The sequence below is a fragment of the Aedes aegypti genome, chromosome 1 (assembly GCF_002204515.2).
Source record: "Aedes aegypti strain LVP_AGWG chromosome 1, AaegL5.0 Primary Assembly, whole genome shotgun sequence".
NCBI classification, from domain to species: domain Eukaryota; kingdom Metazoa; phylum Arthropoda; class Insecta; order Diptera; family Culicidae; genus Aedes; species Aedes aegypti.
Window position 1 is genome coordinate 6,978,552 of NC_035107.1, and position 13,476 is coordinate 6,992,027.

Consider the following 13,476-nt stretch of genomic DNA (forward strand, 5'->3'; position numbering starts at 1 on the left):
TAAAATAGAACCTTTCTTGTTGTCCTTAGCCTCCCGCGTATCAACTTCTATATCTACAACCTTGCGGTACTAGCCGAGTTTACGAGCAACCTTAGGGAATATCGAAACTTAGGGAACTTTGGGGGAAATATGACAGGGAAGGGAGCGAGTTTGCATCTGCATACCTTGAGCGTCTGTATTCCATGTCAGGGATAGCTGATAATAGTCTGACAGCTAGGAATCAGTTTCTTTTCCCGTTGGCAGATTCAGTTCGTAGTTCATGAGTGGCTCGGCATTCCTACTAGTGGAACAACTTTCAGTCTTCATCGTTGTCTATCGGTTCTCTCAAGTACTCCGTTGAAGAATGAACTAAACTGTAGGATAACCATGGTCTTCTGGAAGGGTAGTTTGTGCGCAACTCACTAGAACATTCTTCCGGTGGCGTTCTTGGCGATTGGTTTGCATTCCGAAATTTGAAAATGATGGCTAAAACTATATCTTTGATTACTCATACACATCGAATTTCAAACGAAACACTTACCAGGTATAAGTTGCAAGCATTTCACTTTATTTTTCAAAGAAATCCTAACTTATCGCACTAGTTTTTGCAAACACTTATGACTAATTTATGTGATAATAATGGTTGACACAAAGAAAATTCAAAACAAACACGAAAAATGTTGGTATCGAAGCAGTTGTCAAACTGTTAAGCAAGTGTATGTGTGAGGTGTGAAAATGTTCACTGTGCAAAAATTTTCTGCACAGTAGTCTAATAAGGTGCAAAATGCTCAATAATTTTTCAAGAAAACCTATTATTTCATGAATTATTTGATTAATTTCCTAAAGATTTCTAGCAAAATTTTTAAAAAACCTTTTGGATATTTTTTTATAGACTCTTAGTATAATTAAATTTTTCAATGAATATTTAAGGGTGGCTTCAGAACTTTTACAAATCTCTTGGAAATTAGTAAAACAATATTATCATTCCTTCTATGTCTACTTCTTATAGGCAAATTAATTCCGGAATATGTTCCCGGATTTACCTAAAAAATGGTTATAAATCCTACAAAAGTTTCAGTTTTCCCTCGCAAATTCTCCAAAAAATCATTGATTCTGTCAAATCTAATACAGTCAACCCTCCATGAGTCGATATTGAAGGGACCATCGACTCATGGAAATATCGAGTCATAGAACAGCAATGCTATGGAAAGGCGTTTGAGGGGGCCATCATAGTAACCATGAAATTTGATTTTTAGTATGGTTCCATGAGTCGATATCGAGTAAAGGAACACCGACTCATGGAGGTTTAACTGTACTGAGATATTTCGCTGGAAGTTTTACTAGAAATTCAGCTGTAAATTTCTTCAAATAGTTTTCCCACAAATTGTATTACAAATTCTTCCGCGAAGTACATCCAAAGTGTTTCTTAAAAAAAAAACACAGTTTACGTAAAAAATGCTCCTGTTTTTTTTAAATTTTGATTTTTTGGATTATTCAATAATTAGAAAGAAAATTATTTTCGAGAATTCTCTTGCATTCGAATCTTCAGAGGAAATTTGTTGAAAACCCCCAGGAAATCTTTTGCTTCCTAAATTAGCATAGCGGTAAAGCTATCTGTATTTTGTGCCATACGAGGGTTAAATTTCTACAGGCTTTCTGACAGAATTCTAGAAAAAAACAGAAATCAAGGAACGATAGATTTGAAGGATAATTTCTAAAGTAGATTGTGAAGGTACTTCTTGAGAAATTTGTTTTATTTGTAAATTGATTAGAGAGGTTTTAACTATTCTGTAATTTATCTCTAGAGAAAAGATTATAAATGATCTTCCATTATACCATTACTTATCTATTTATACCTTCTTCAACATTCTGTTGTTCTCCTTCCTTCACGTGCACTTTCTATACCCCAAAAAGCATCATTTAAAAAGATCTAAAACAAAGTGAATTATAGGAGTTAAAAAAATACAGAATTCTTATTTGTATGGTTTCTGATTTCTGAAAGTCCATAAGAAATTCTTCAACAAATTTTCAAAGCAATGCAAAAGTTTCCACTAAGATTTTAAATCATTCAAATCTCACATTACGTATTTTACCACATTTCATCTTCGGTAATTTTCTTAAAAAATACCAGCAATATTTTCGCGTTAAACTTCTACAGCAATAGACCCTTCAAAAAAGCATGTTTCGAATTTCTAAAGGTAGGAAAAATGGGTTCTTTCTGCATCAATATATTCGCAATAGTATCATGAAACTTCGGAGTTCATATGAAATATTATCTAAGATTTAATTCTCAAATACTAGCAAAAATTCCATCCGTTTTAACACCAGTTTTTTTATATGATAAAAGACAAAGAAAAAAGAACAAAAATTTTTGTAGTAAATCCTGCAAGGATTTAGTTTTTCTGTGAGGTACATTGTTAACAAGTTTCCAATATTCTACGGTTTAATTCTTGAATTTTACGACAGGAATTTAGTATTTTTTCCGAATTATATTTAAGTTGCAATTATGCAAAAAATTAAGAGGAGGAGAAAATATTGAGATATTCCTGGAGTAGTTTTTCGAACCAAAAATGAAGAGGGGATAAATATAAGAATATTTTTTATGGATGAATCCTAAGATAACCATTCGGAAAAATGGAGTTATTTCTAGAGTTTCAATTGAATTTTGGTGTTATAGATGTATCATCCTGAAACAGAAATGGTATTAAAAATAGCAAATTATTTATATACATGATACAAGGAATAATAACTAGCCAAATTGGCCAGTATTTGCAACACCCGGCGGAGGAAACAATGACTGATAGAATTTGAATAGAAAACAATGACTGATAGATTTGTATTCAAACAACGTTAATTGTTTGAACTTGATTACGGCTCTCGTGAGCACAATCTCTGAACAGAACATGAACAGAACGGGTTCAAATGCATCTCTGCACAAAACCAGTGCAACTGCGATCCAAGAGATCATCGAAGTAGCCAGGAAAACCTACTTTACTATGGTTCTCCAACTCGATATCGAGATACGAAATATCTAGTCAGGGAAAATTGTCCGTATTAGCTACGTTTAAAGTATCGGCGTCTCCTTCCCAATGCACAACCATCGGAAACACGTTTCACGACAGCACAGCCATAAAAGCACAACTCCATATAACTCGCCTAATCACCTTCGAATTGCTACTTTTATGCGTTGATCGCAATGCAATCGCTTCCGACATTCAAATCATCGACAACTTTTCTCTTGCATTGTAAAGAAGAAAAAAAATCCGACAACTTTCTCACACTTTCCAATCGTAAAACGAGCAGTAACAACAGTTGCAGCCTTCAATCGCCATTGCTTTGACATTTACGATATTTGCCACGCTTGCTACGATCGTAAAAGTTTTTCCTCGCTCTAATTGATTTTGCACCAGCAGAGCTTGGAAACCAACAGTCGGTAGACTTTTCCTATATGGGAAGCTTTCCGGGGAAGTTTTAAGGCAATGGCCTTACTACATCTACTGGGGGTGCACCACCAACGGTTTGGATCATAAACCATTGCTGCAATCTGATAAAACATGGACATCTTGTGAGGATAAATCGCACGTGTGAGAGGATATTTTGAATACACTGTTGCCAGTGGATGGGAACGTTACTTGACTGATGGTCCCTCTGAAGGCTACGTGCAGAATTTATGGGCAGTCAAGCTTCCTGTCCTCTGGATCTTTTACTCGTATCCTAATAGTATCGTAAATCACCTACAGTATTGTTTACAATCAATTGTCTTGTTTTGTGCAGTTAAATAAGAGACAATTTAGGAGACATTAGCTTCAGAAAGATCGACAGTATGATAAAAGTTCAATTCGCTCCATCACAATAGTGTGAATATATTTATCTCAAATATCTCATCTATAATCTACACAAGCGATCATTGTACTAAACACTCGACTTTCAAATGCTTGCCATGTTCATCATTTCATTTCCCCGTCTGTCGCTTATGTGTGCTTTGAAAATTTATGACATTCTCGTCGTCTTGCAGCCTTCTGCTCGCCTCTCGACACAAAGCACCGTTTCCGAGACGTGTTTATTTTAATTTAACTTTCATTCCAATGCCCCTTTCAGTTTCCAGAAGTTGTCTCTGCTTCCGTCAGTTGTTGGCAGACTGGCAAACGGTATGAATTTCGTTCGTCCGTCCTTTTGCACGGGTATGAGGAGCCCATATGTGTGCTGCTTAAAATTGTGACGAGCAGCAATGGCGGCCATTGACTGGCAGCAGAAGAAGGGCACAAATATTTGCATGTTTTCCGTCGTGATTATGTCACTTTGGCAAATAAATTGCTCATTTCTGTCTCTCACTCGCTAAGTCATTATCACTAGTCCACGGATCGTCACAGCAAGCGGCGAGTTATCCCCGTTGTTGATCGGGCAATCACAGCAAGCGAGGTTTAGAGTCGAGCAACGGTTTTATGTTCCTGTTGCTACCTTGCCAGTTGGAGCCTACTCGGACCTGGTTGGATTTGAATTATTCAACTGCGAGAACATATTGCAAACGGTTTCACTCAGCCTTGATGGAGTTCCGACGAATGTTCACAGATTGCACAGCAGCCCCATCTCTGGGTGGAGTTTGAAGTGGAAAACCCGTTCAATACATCTACCGATTGCAGTCCAAAGTCTACTCCGGACAGGCCAGTGCAGGCAATTATATTTTCATAATACAGTAGCAAGTGAGGTTTCCGGTGGGTAGAATAAATTCGAATCATCGCCACACTTTGGGTGTGGTGGTCTTGTGGGGAAAGGGGTACTGAGGGGGTTGTTTGACTACGGTTGGTGAGCATATAGTCAGAACCCTTGAATGAATGCCAGCTTAACCGGGAATGGTAACGATATGCTCACGTGCTCATCATTGATTGATTTTGACAGACAAGACTGCATATGTGTGAGTTGATAAATTTGCTTAGCGTTTTTGGAAGTGGGCGCCGCTGCAGATGTGGCCAATCAGGATAGCTTGTTGGACCTATTTGTGAGGCTTTTGGTTTCAAATTTTGGTGCATTTATGATCAGATATTTTGAGTAATGAACGATTTGCTCAGAACCAGCGAGCGTTTTTTTTATTGGGTCAAGAAATAATTTTAAGATCGGTTAGCTTTCAGTAATGAAAAACTTTCACAATATTTCCTAGCTACTGAGTATGATCTATCTAATCAAGCTGAACTTGACTAATCTAACATTGCTAGGCATGAACTTTTCTAATTTCAATGCAATAACCGTAAGCAACATCAACGCATATTTCCAGATGAGCCGAGTAGCAAATCCGATGTATCAAACCTTTAGAAAACATGATCCAACAATTCAGATCCCTCTGTCATCAGACATAAGAAGGATTAACTCTCACCCCACTTCCAAGCTCTTGTATGCATAATCGGAATCGGAGTTGACTGTGGACAGAAACCATGACAACGATGCCAATCTTGCACTAGTTTAGATGCCAAGGCAAAAAGTACCTACAGAGTTTCTCAGGGAGGGAACCTAACGATGAAAAGTCACATTCTGATGATCTGCATTCTGCTAGCATGGCAGAATTTAATCCCTCCAATCAATGTCAATCGATGTGGAAGTGACAACTGGGTCACCACTTGATTGCTGGTTTGTATCAAGAGAAGTGCAAACATAAAGTAAATAAGAAATATGTGATGCTATTGGAATGGTGAAGAATAATGAAACTGTAATACCGTGGACGTAAATAGTATCATTCCATATTAATAATGAACAAGTACCGGGGCCCAGATAGCCGTAGCGGTAAACGCGCAGCTATTCAGCAAGACCAAGCTGAGGGTCATGGGTTCGAATCCCACCGGTCGAGGATCTTTTCGGGTTGGAAATTTTCTCGACCTCCCAGGGCATAGAGTATCTTCGTACCTGCCACACGATATACGCATGCAAAAATGGTCATTGGCATAGTAAGCTCTCAGTTAATAACTGTGGAAGTGCTCATAAGAACACTAAGCTGAGAAGCAGGCTCTGTCCCAGTGGGGACGTAACGCCAGAAAGAAGAAGAAGAAGAAGTACCGAAACTGAACTGAAACTGAACTGAAACTGAACTGAACTGAGAAGAAGATATGATGAACTGATATAAGAAAGTGAAGTGAGAAACTTATCTGAGAATTTCTAATATCTGAGATTGGAGAAATTTATCCGACAAGTTGATTTGATATATGCTTATTTAGCCATTCCATGAAAACCAATCTAGTGGGTCACCGAATTCCGTGAAAATTTGGTATTTTGTTTACATGAAAAAAATTATAATTTCCGTTTTTTCGTGTTTTGAAGGCCTCGGGACAAAAGGGGCTATTGCTGTTCTCATTTTTTCTTGAAAGTTCTGAAAATTTTACGTTTACTGTCAAATTGTCAGCGATGTATGTTTCTTAGTTTTTGAGATATATTTTTTTGAAAATAAAAAATCAGTCATTTTTCATCAGCACACATTGTAGGTCTCAGCACACTAGATTTTTTATTTAAAAAAAATCATAACTTTTGAACAGCTCAACCGATTTTCAATCTCTTTTTATGAAAAAAAAGCTTGAGATTTCAAAAAAAAAATGTAAAACTCTGAAAAAAATATTTAATTTTCTAAAAATAACTAGAAATTTTTATATTTTTTCATGTAAAATTTATTTTTTAGGGTTGCATCTGAAAAGTTGGAATCTTAAGGCTAACTAGCCCGTCATTCGTTTTGGCAACAATGATGATTTTCTAGATTGCATTTCAAAGTGATAATACTCAGCCTTGTTAGTTTATATTGACTTGAAAAAGTATCACTGTATGCTCTAACATGCATAAAGTATGCTGATACTATTTCAGGTGTGTCAGTGAAAAACCAACTGATTTTCTTTGGTCCGAATTCGAGAGATGAATTTTGAGCTGCGAGCTCAGGGACATCATCGACTGGTGAATGTTTGTGATCATCGTTCGATCTTTGTAACTAATTGATCACCCGTGGAAGAAATGCTTGCATCACGAAGCACCTCACGAGTGTAAATCAGCGCAAAACTCAGATTCGTGAACTGGCATGATGTGAGTAAGCTCACACTCTCCTTCTCGGGAATACATTGCAAAAAAATTGCGATCGCGAGTAACCGAACAATGAATGATTTCGAACGAATCAATTGTATATCCATCAAATCGACACCGAACTGAAAATTGACCAGTTTGTTTTTTAAAACCAAAAATTTTGGAGGGAATATAGCTTTTTTCCCAAGGGCAATTGACTTTGAACAGCTCCGAACACGAATCATACTAGCTTTGTTTACTCGCGCGAGCACGACAGATGCGAGTAAATCAGCACTCTGATGATCGCGAGTTTTATTTCTGTGTAGCAAACTTGTTAGTCACTTTACATCACTCTCAAAATGAATGTTGAAAAATCCTTAAAATTGTCTTATGTTATTAATGGACAGTCCCTAAATTGTTCTGAGAGGATGATAATTAAAAATTCTAACAGATCTAAGATTCTGATTCGAGAAACTTATCGACGGATCTGATCTTAAAAATTGATTATTATCTATTTTATTTACTTAGTGTAACATCAATTAGTTTCATAAAACCTCGTTAAAGATGTAACGCCAATTTACTTGGTCCATGGTTGTGTCCCTCCAACTTCGATTTTGGTTTTTCCAATGATACCTACATAGGCTTCTCTAGTATAATCTTTATTGGGATTCCTCCAGAAATTTCTTCAAGGATTTCTCACGAAACTTTTCAAGCAATTATTCCAGAGATTACTTCAGTGATTTCTTAAAAGATTCTTCAAAAGTTTTCTTAAGATATGCGTTTAGAGCTTTCTCCAGATTTTTTTCCAAGCATTCGCCCAAGAATTCCACCACAAAAATCCTTACAAAAATTCGTCGTTTTAATTCCTGTTATTTTTACAGTGATTTCTGCAGGAATTCCTCCAAGCATGCATACGAGATTCCTCCGGGAATTGATCGGGAGATTTCTTCAAGAATTCCGCCAGGGATTCTACAAGAAGTTACTTCAAGATTTTCCTTTCAGAGTTCTATCAGGGATCGCCAAGAAAATCGCATTGTGATTTACTCCAAAGATTTTTCCATTCAAGCATGGGAAAATTCATTCACTCACACGAACGCTACCGATAAAACATCTGCAAAGTATCTGCTGCCACCGAATGTTCAGTGACTGCCGAACGCTACTAGCGTGAGCGCAAACCCGACGAATCGCAAACGATTCAGATACACCGAAAATCAAAAGATTCACGGAGCGGAGAGAGCTCTTAAATGGGAGAGATGAGAGAACGCATTTGCCATTCAGTCACTGAATGCTTTCTGCAGAATGTACGGATTTTGCGTTCATTGAAACATTTCGCCGGGTGTATTCCTAGTCAGCGATTCGTCACGATGTTTCTTCAGAGATTTTTCCAGAAACTCTTCCAGAGATTTCTCCAAGAATTCCTCCAGAAAACATCTACTGTAATCCTTGCAAAGATGTCTTCAAGGATTTCACCGTGGATTTCTCCAGGGTTTACACTAGGACAGCTGCTTTTAACCCGTAGGCTACGGGGCTGACATCTTTCTGGCGTTACGCCCCAATTGAGACAGAATCTGGTCCTTAGCAGAACCTGTTCTTATGAGAACTTTCACAGTTATTTACTGGGATCTTTTCTTTCACAGTTATTTACTGGGATCTTTCAATTTATCTATGATTTGCATAACAAAGAGATCGTCAACCGGTTCTATCTCGATTGGGACGTAACGCCAGAAAGAAGAGGAAACATCCGAATCACATTTCCAAAGCTTTGAAGATGCCGTTAGAGATTCTGCGATATCAGATGTTGAAAACAAATGAAAAACAGTACCTGTAGATTTAGTAGATATTGTTAATATTGTCATCAGATTAATTTAAAGTTCATAGTACCAGCAATAAACTCGGAAACAGCTATTTTTAACTATAACGGAGATTTGTGATGAAGTATGGATATGTTAAAACAATTTATTTGAGTAATAACTTAAATTTCGTATAGAAATTGATGCCCACAACTTCAGTATGTTCTGGAGACCTTGAGATTATCAATATTCATAGCAGTACACTCTTTGAACCATATGAATCTTTATGGATAGGAACGAAAAAGTTTCAAGAGAATTGGGTTAGTATAGATTGTAGTAGATTTGGTAGATCATAAGGACCTGAATTCCAGAATGATTTGGATGACCTCCAATATCCTATTTCTTATAATAATTTGTGGACACGTCTGTTTAGGCTGACTGAGTCCCGTAAACCAACAAACGTAGTTATCAATCGCTAAAAATTAACTTATGAACCTGTGTTGAATATGGCAAAATTCCAGAATGTTCTGGAGGCCTTAGCCTTACTGCAGGTTAATTTTAAATTTTAAAAATATCCTGGGCCTTCGTAACTTATTTCAAATAACGGGTCTGTTCACATTTTGTATGAAAACATTTCGTTTCCAAATTATAAATGAGTTCTAAAAAGAAGTTTATGTGATTTTTACCTTACCTGACCCAGAGATGTTCTGGAATAACTTTGTCCACAATACTCCGGAGCTATACCTTCCCATCACTTATGAAACTACTACTAATAGTGAAGCAATCCTTAAGATTTCATTAAAAAATTTGAAGTTATGCCCAAAAACGAGCAATTTCAATTTTGTTTGTCAGCCCCGTAGCCTACGGGTTAAAGGGCCTTCCTTAGCTGAGTGGTTAGAGACCGCGGCTACAAAGCAAAGCCATGAAGGTGTCTGGGTTCGATTTCCGGTCGGTCCAGGATCTTTTCGTGATGGAAATTTCCTTGACTTCCCTGGGCATAAAGTATCAGCGTACCTGTCACACGATATACGAATGCGAAAATGGCAACTTTGATAATGAAATTTCTCAGTTAATAATAGGGTCCTAAAGCCCTGTTTTAATGTTAGTACCAAACGATTAAGTTTAGGCCAGAAACACATGTTTACTCAATATTTGAATGCTTTTGTATTTTGTTTTCCGTATCCCTTCCGAAATGTCAAATAGGAACAACCCCAGTGTTAAAAAGATGAGCCCCTGTGGCGTTTTTGCCGACTCAGTGAATGTCAAGCATGATCTAAAGTGTCAAGGTTCAAATTTGAACCTATTATAAAAATTGAATTTTAGACGTGATATAATCGTTATTTTAAAACGAAAAATTGCTAAAGTGGTTGCAAGAACATGCTCTTTCGTTTTGTTAAATAAAAGCAAGATTTTATTAGAAATTTTAGGACCCTATTGTGGAAGTGCTCATAAGAACATTAAGCTGAGAAGCAGTATCTATCCCAGTGAGTACGTGATGCCAAGAAGAAGAAAAAGCTTCTATTAGAACTACTTCAGACATTTGTCCAGAAATTTCTTCGAGGATGCATTCAGTGTATTCCACAGGAAGTCCTCTCAAAATTCATCCAGGATATATTTTGGAGATTTCCTCAGGGATTCTCAACGGTTTGCTCCAGAGATTCTATCAAAAATTCCTGTAGAGATTCCATCAGGAATTTCTTCTGGGATTCTACAAGTAATTACTTCAAGAATTCCAAAAGGGATTCCTCAAAAGTTTTCTCCAGAAATTACCCTAGAAATAGCTTTAGCAAAATATTTACTAGTCATTTATTGATTCTCACAACTTCACAACTATTTTAACAAATGCTCCAGGAATTAACCTAGAAGTTTATCTAAAGAATTGTTCTAGGCCTAAAAATATACCTTCGGGGACTTTTCCAAGAATTCCTCTAGAAATTCTTCCAGAGATTCCATCATGACTTCCTCCAGAATCATCAGAAATAATACCAAGAATTCTTTTAGGGATTCTCTCAGGCATTCGGGGTAATGGGGTAGAATCCTGGAGGAGTCTCTGTTTAAATTTCTGGAAAATCCCTGAAAACATTCTTGCCGGAGTTTTTTTTTTTTAAAAGTCACTACACGTTAATGCTTCCAGTGGGCTGTTTGCCCTTTGAAGGAAGCACCACACTAGACAACGGACTAGCATGCAACGCCCAGTGGCACAGTCGGAAGACATTCCTCTCGAAAAGTTTTCGGCCTGAAGTGGGAATCGAACCCACACTCCTTAGCACGATGCGGCTAAATGCCTCGATGACACTAACCACACGGCTACGAAGCCCACAAGGAAAATCTCTGGAAAAACCCAGGAAAATCTCTGGAGGAATTCCTTAAAAAAAAACGCTCGGACCACTTTCGGAGAAACAATGAAATGGGTTTTCCGGAGTAATATCTGGAGAAATTCTTGAAGTAATTTCTAGAAAAATCTCAGAAGGAATCCTTGGAGATAATTCCTGAACTATCCTTGGAAAAAATTCTGCCATAATTACTGCTGAGATTTTGCTGGAGAAAACTCTGTCTATATTTTTCTGAAAAAATCCTTGAAGTAATCCTTTGATGAATTTTTGGAAGGGATATTTCTACAGGGATTCCTTTATCTAGAGGATTCGCAAGAAGTTCCTGCTGGAATGCCTCCAGTGATTCCTTTATAGATTCCTCCAGTAAAATCTTTCTACCAGGAATTTCTCCAAGGATTCCTCAAGGATTTGTAACAGGAATACTCCAGAGTTTTTACGGAGATTTCTCCTTCACAGGTTTCTATAGAAAATCTTTCAGAGAATTTTCCAAGGGCTCCTCTAGGTAAATCTCTACAGAGATTCTTGCAAAGATATCTTCACATTCTCCAGAAATTGTTCTAGGAGTTACATTTGGATATTTTTTTAAAGCATTATTCAAAATATTTCTCTAATGATTTCTCCAGAGCCTCCTCAGAGGATTCTTTAACGGATACATACAAAGATATCCCCAAGTAATCATCTCGATATTTGTCCAGGAAATATTCCGATGATTTTTTCCGTGATTCTTGCATGACTTGCTCCAGAGATTTAACTAGGAATTCCTTCAGGTGCTCTACAACTCACGAATTTATCAATGGCTTCCAAGAGCATTTCATCCAGGAATTCTACCAGAGATACTAAAAGGAAAATTGCTGAATGAATTCTCCCAGAGATTCTCCCATGAATTCTTTGCAGGAATTTTATTATAAATTATCCTAACAATCCTCTTCATGGATCACCTGGGATTTCTACAAAAAAAATCTCAATAGATTCATCTAAGGATAATTCAAAGGTCTTCTTCGGAAAAATCTATACATGGGGTTTTCCCGGGATTTTTATAGGGATTCCACCAGCAAAATCTTTCTGAGATACCTCCAAGGATTCTTTAGGGATTCCTTCAAAGATGCCTACATTAGTCTTTCAGTAATTAATTTAGATAATCCTTCCTACAGGAGTTTCTCCAGCGACTTTTCCGGGGATTACTCTAGGGAAATCTTTGCAAGGATTCCCGCAGATATTTCTCCAGTTTTTTTTCAGGGGAACCTCCAAGGCCCAAGAATATCTCTGATGGTTTCCTATAGAAATTGTTTCAGAAATAAGCTTATAGAGTATCGACTGTATATTTCAATGAAATATGCGTTCACTGTCTTTATTATAAAAAAAACGTGGAAAAAAATAAAGCCTGCGTAGCCGAAAAGCATGTTTTATGTTCTAGGGATTTCTTCCGGAAATCTTCAAATCTCCATAGGCTCCATAGCAAGAATTTTTCCTGAAATTTCACCTAGGATTCCTCAAGAGAGAGGTTTCTCCAGGGATTGCTCCAGAAATCCTTCCTGCTTGGTCGCGCTTAGTCGACGACTAAGAAGCTTTTTCAGATTTTTTTTAGAACTTTTCATCCACAGCTTTGCAAGATCAACAACAATTTACCGCCCCATAAGACATCAATCGATATTTCCGACCTGTACTAACGTTCTGGAGTAATTGTACATTATTTCATATAGAAACGCCCTGTAGAAAATCAATCGAAAATTAACGAGCTGTATCTACGCTCAGGATTAAATTACTCCTTATCTTATTTAAATCAGGTGTATCTTGACGTCCTGTAGCATATCATTTGAAAATTACAGGCTTTCCCAACGCCCTGGAGTAATTTGACTTCATCTTATGTAGACCAAGTGCGTCCCTACGCCACTTTGTAAGACATCAATTGAATACTTCAAGCTGTATCAGCGCCCTGGAGTGATTTGACCTACAACTTATCGCCCTGTGGGACATTAGAAGAGATTGGCAAGATCTATAAACGCCCTAGTTTTAACGTAAATTAGTTGCACTTTAATGCCCTGCATCGACTAAAAATTCCAAGCTTCGACGCCCTGGAATAATTTTAACTTGTCTCATATAGTTCAGCTGCATCGTAACGCCCTGTAGATCATCATTTAAAAATTCCAAGCTATATCAACGCCCTGGAGTAATTTGACCTAATCCAATCAGGTGCATGATAACGCCCTGTAGGATATCAATTGAAAATGTCAAGCTTTATCAACGCCCTGGAGTAATTTTACGTTTTCCAATGTACATGGTACATACAATATCCGTTGCCTACGTAGCCTGGGCCGTAGGACATCAATTGATCTCGATTTGATTTTCTTTAT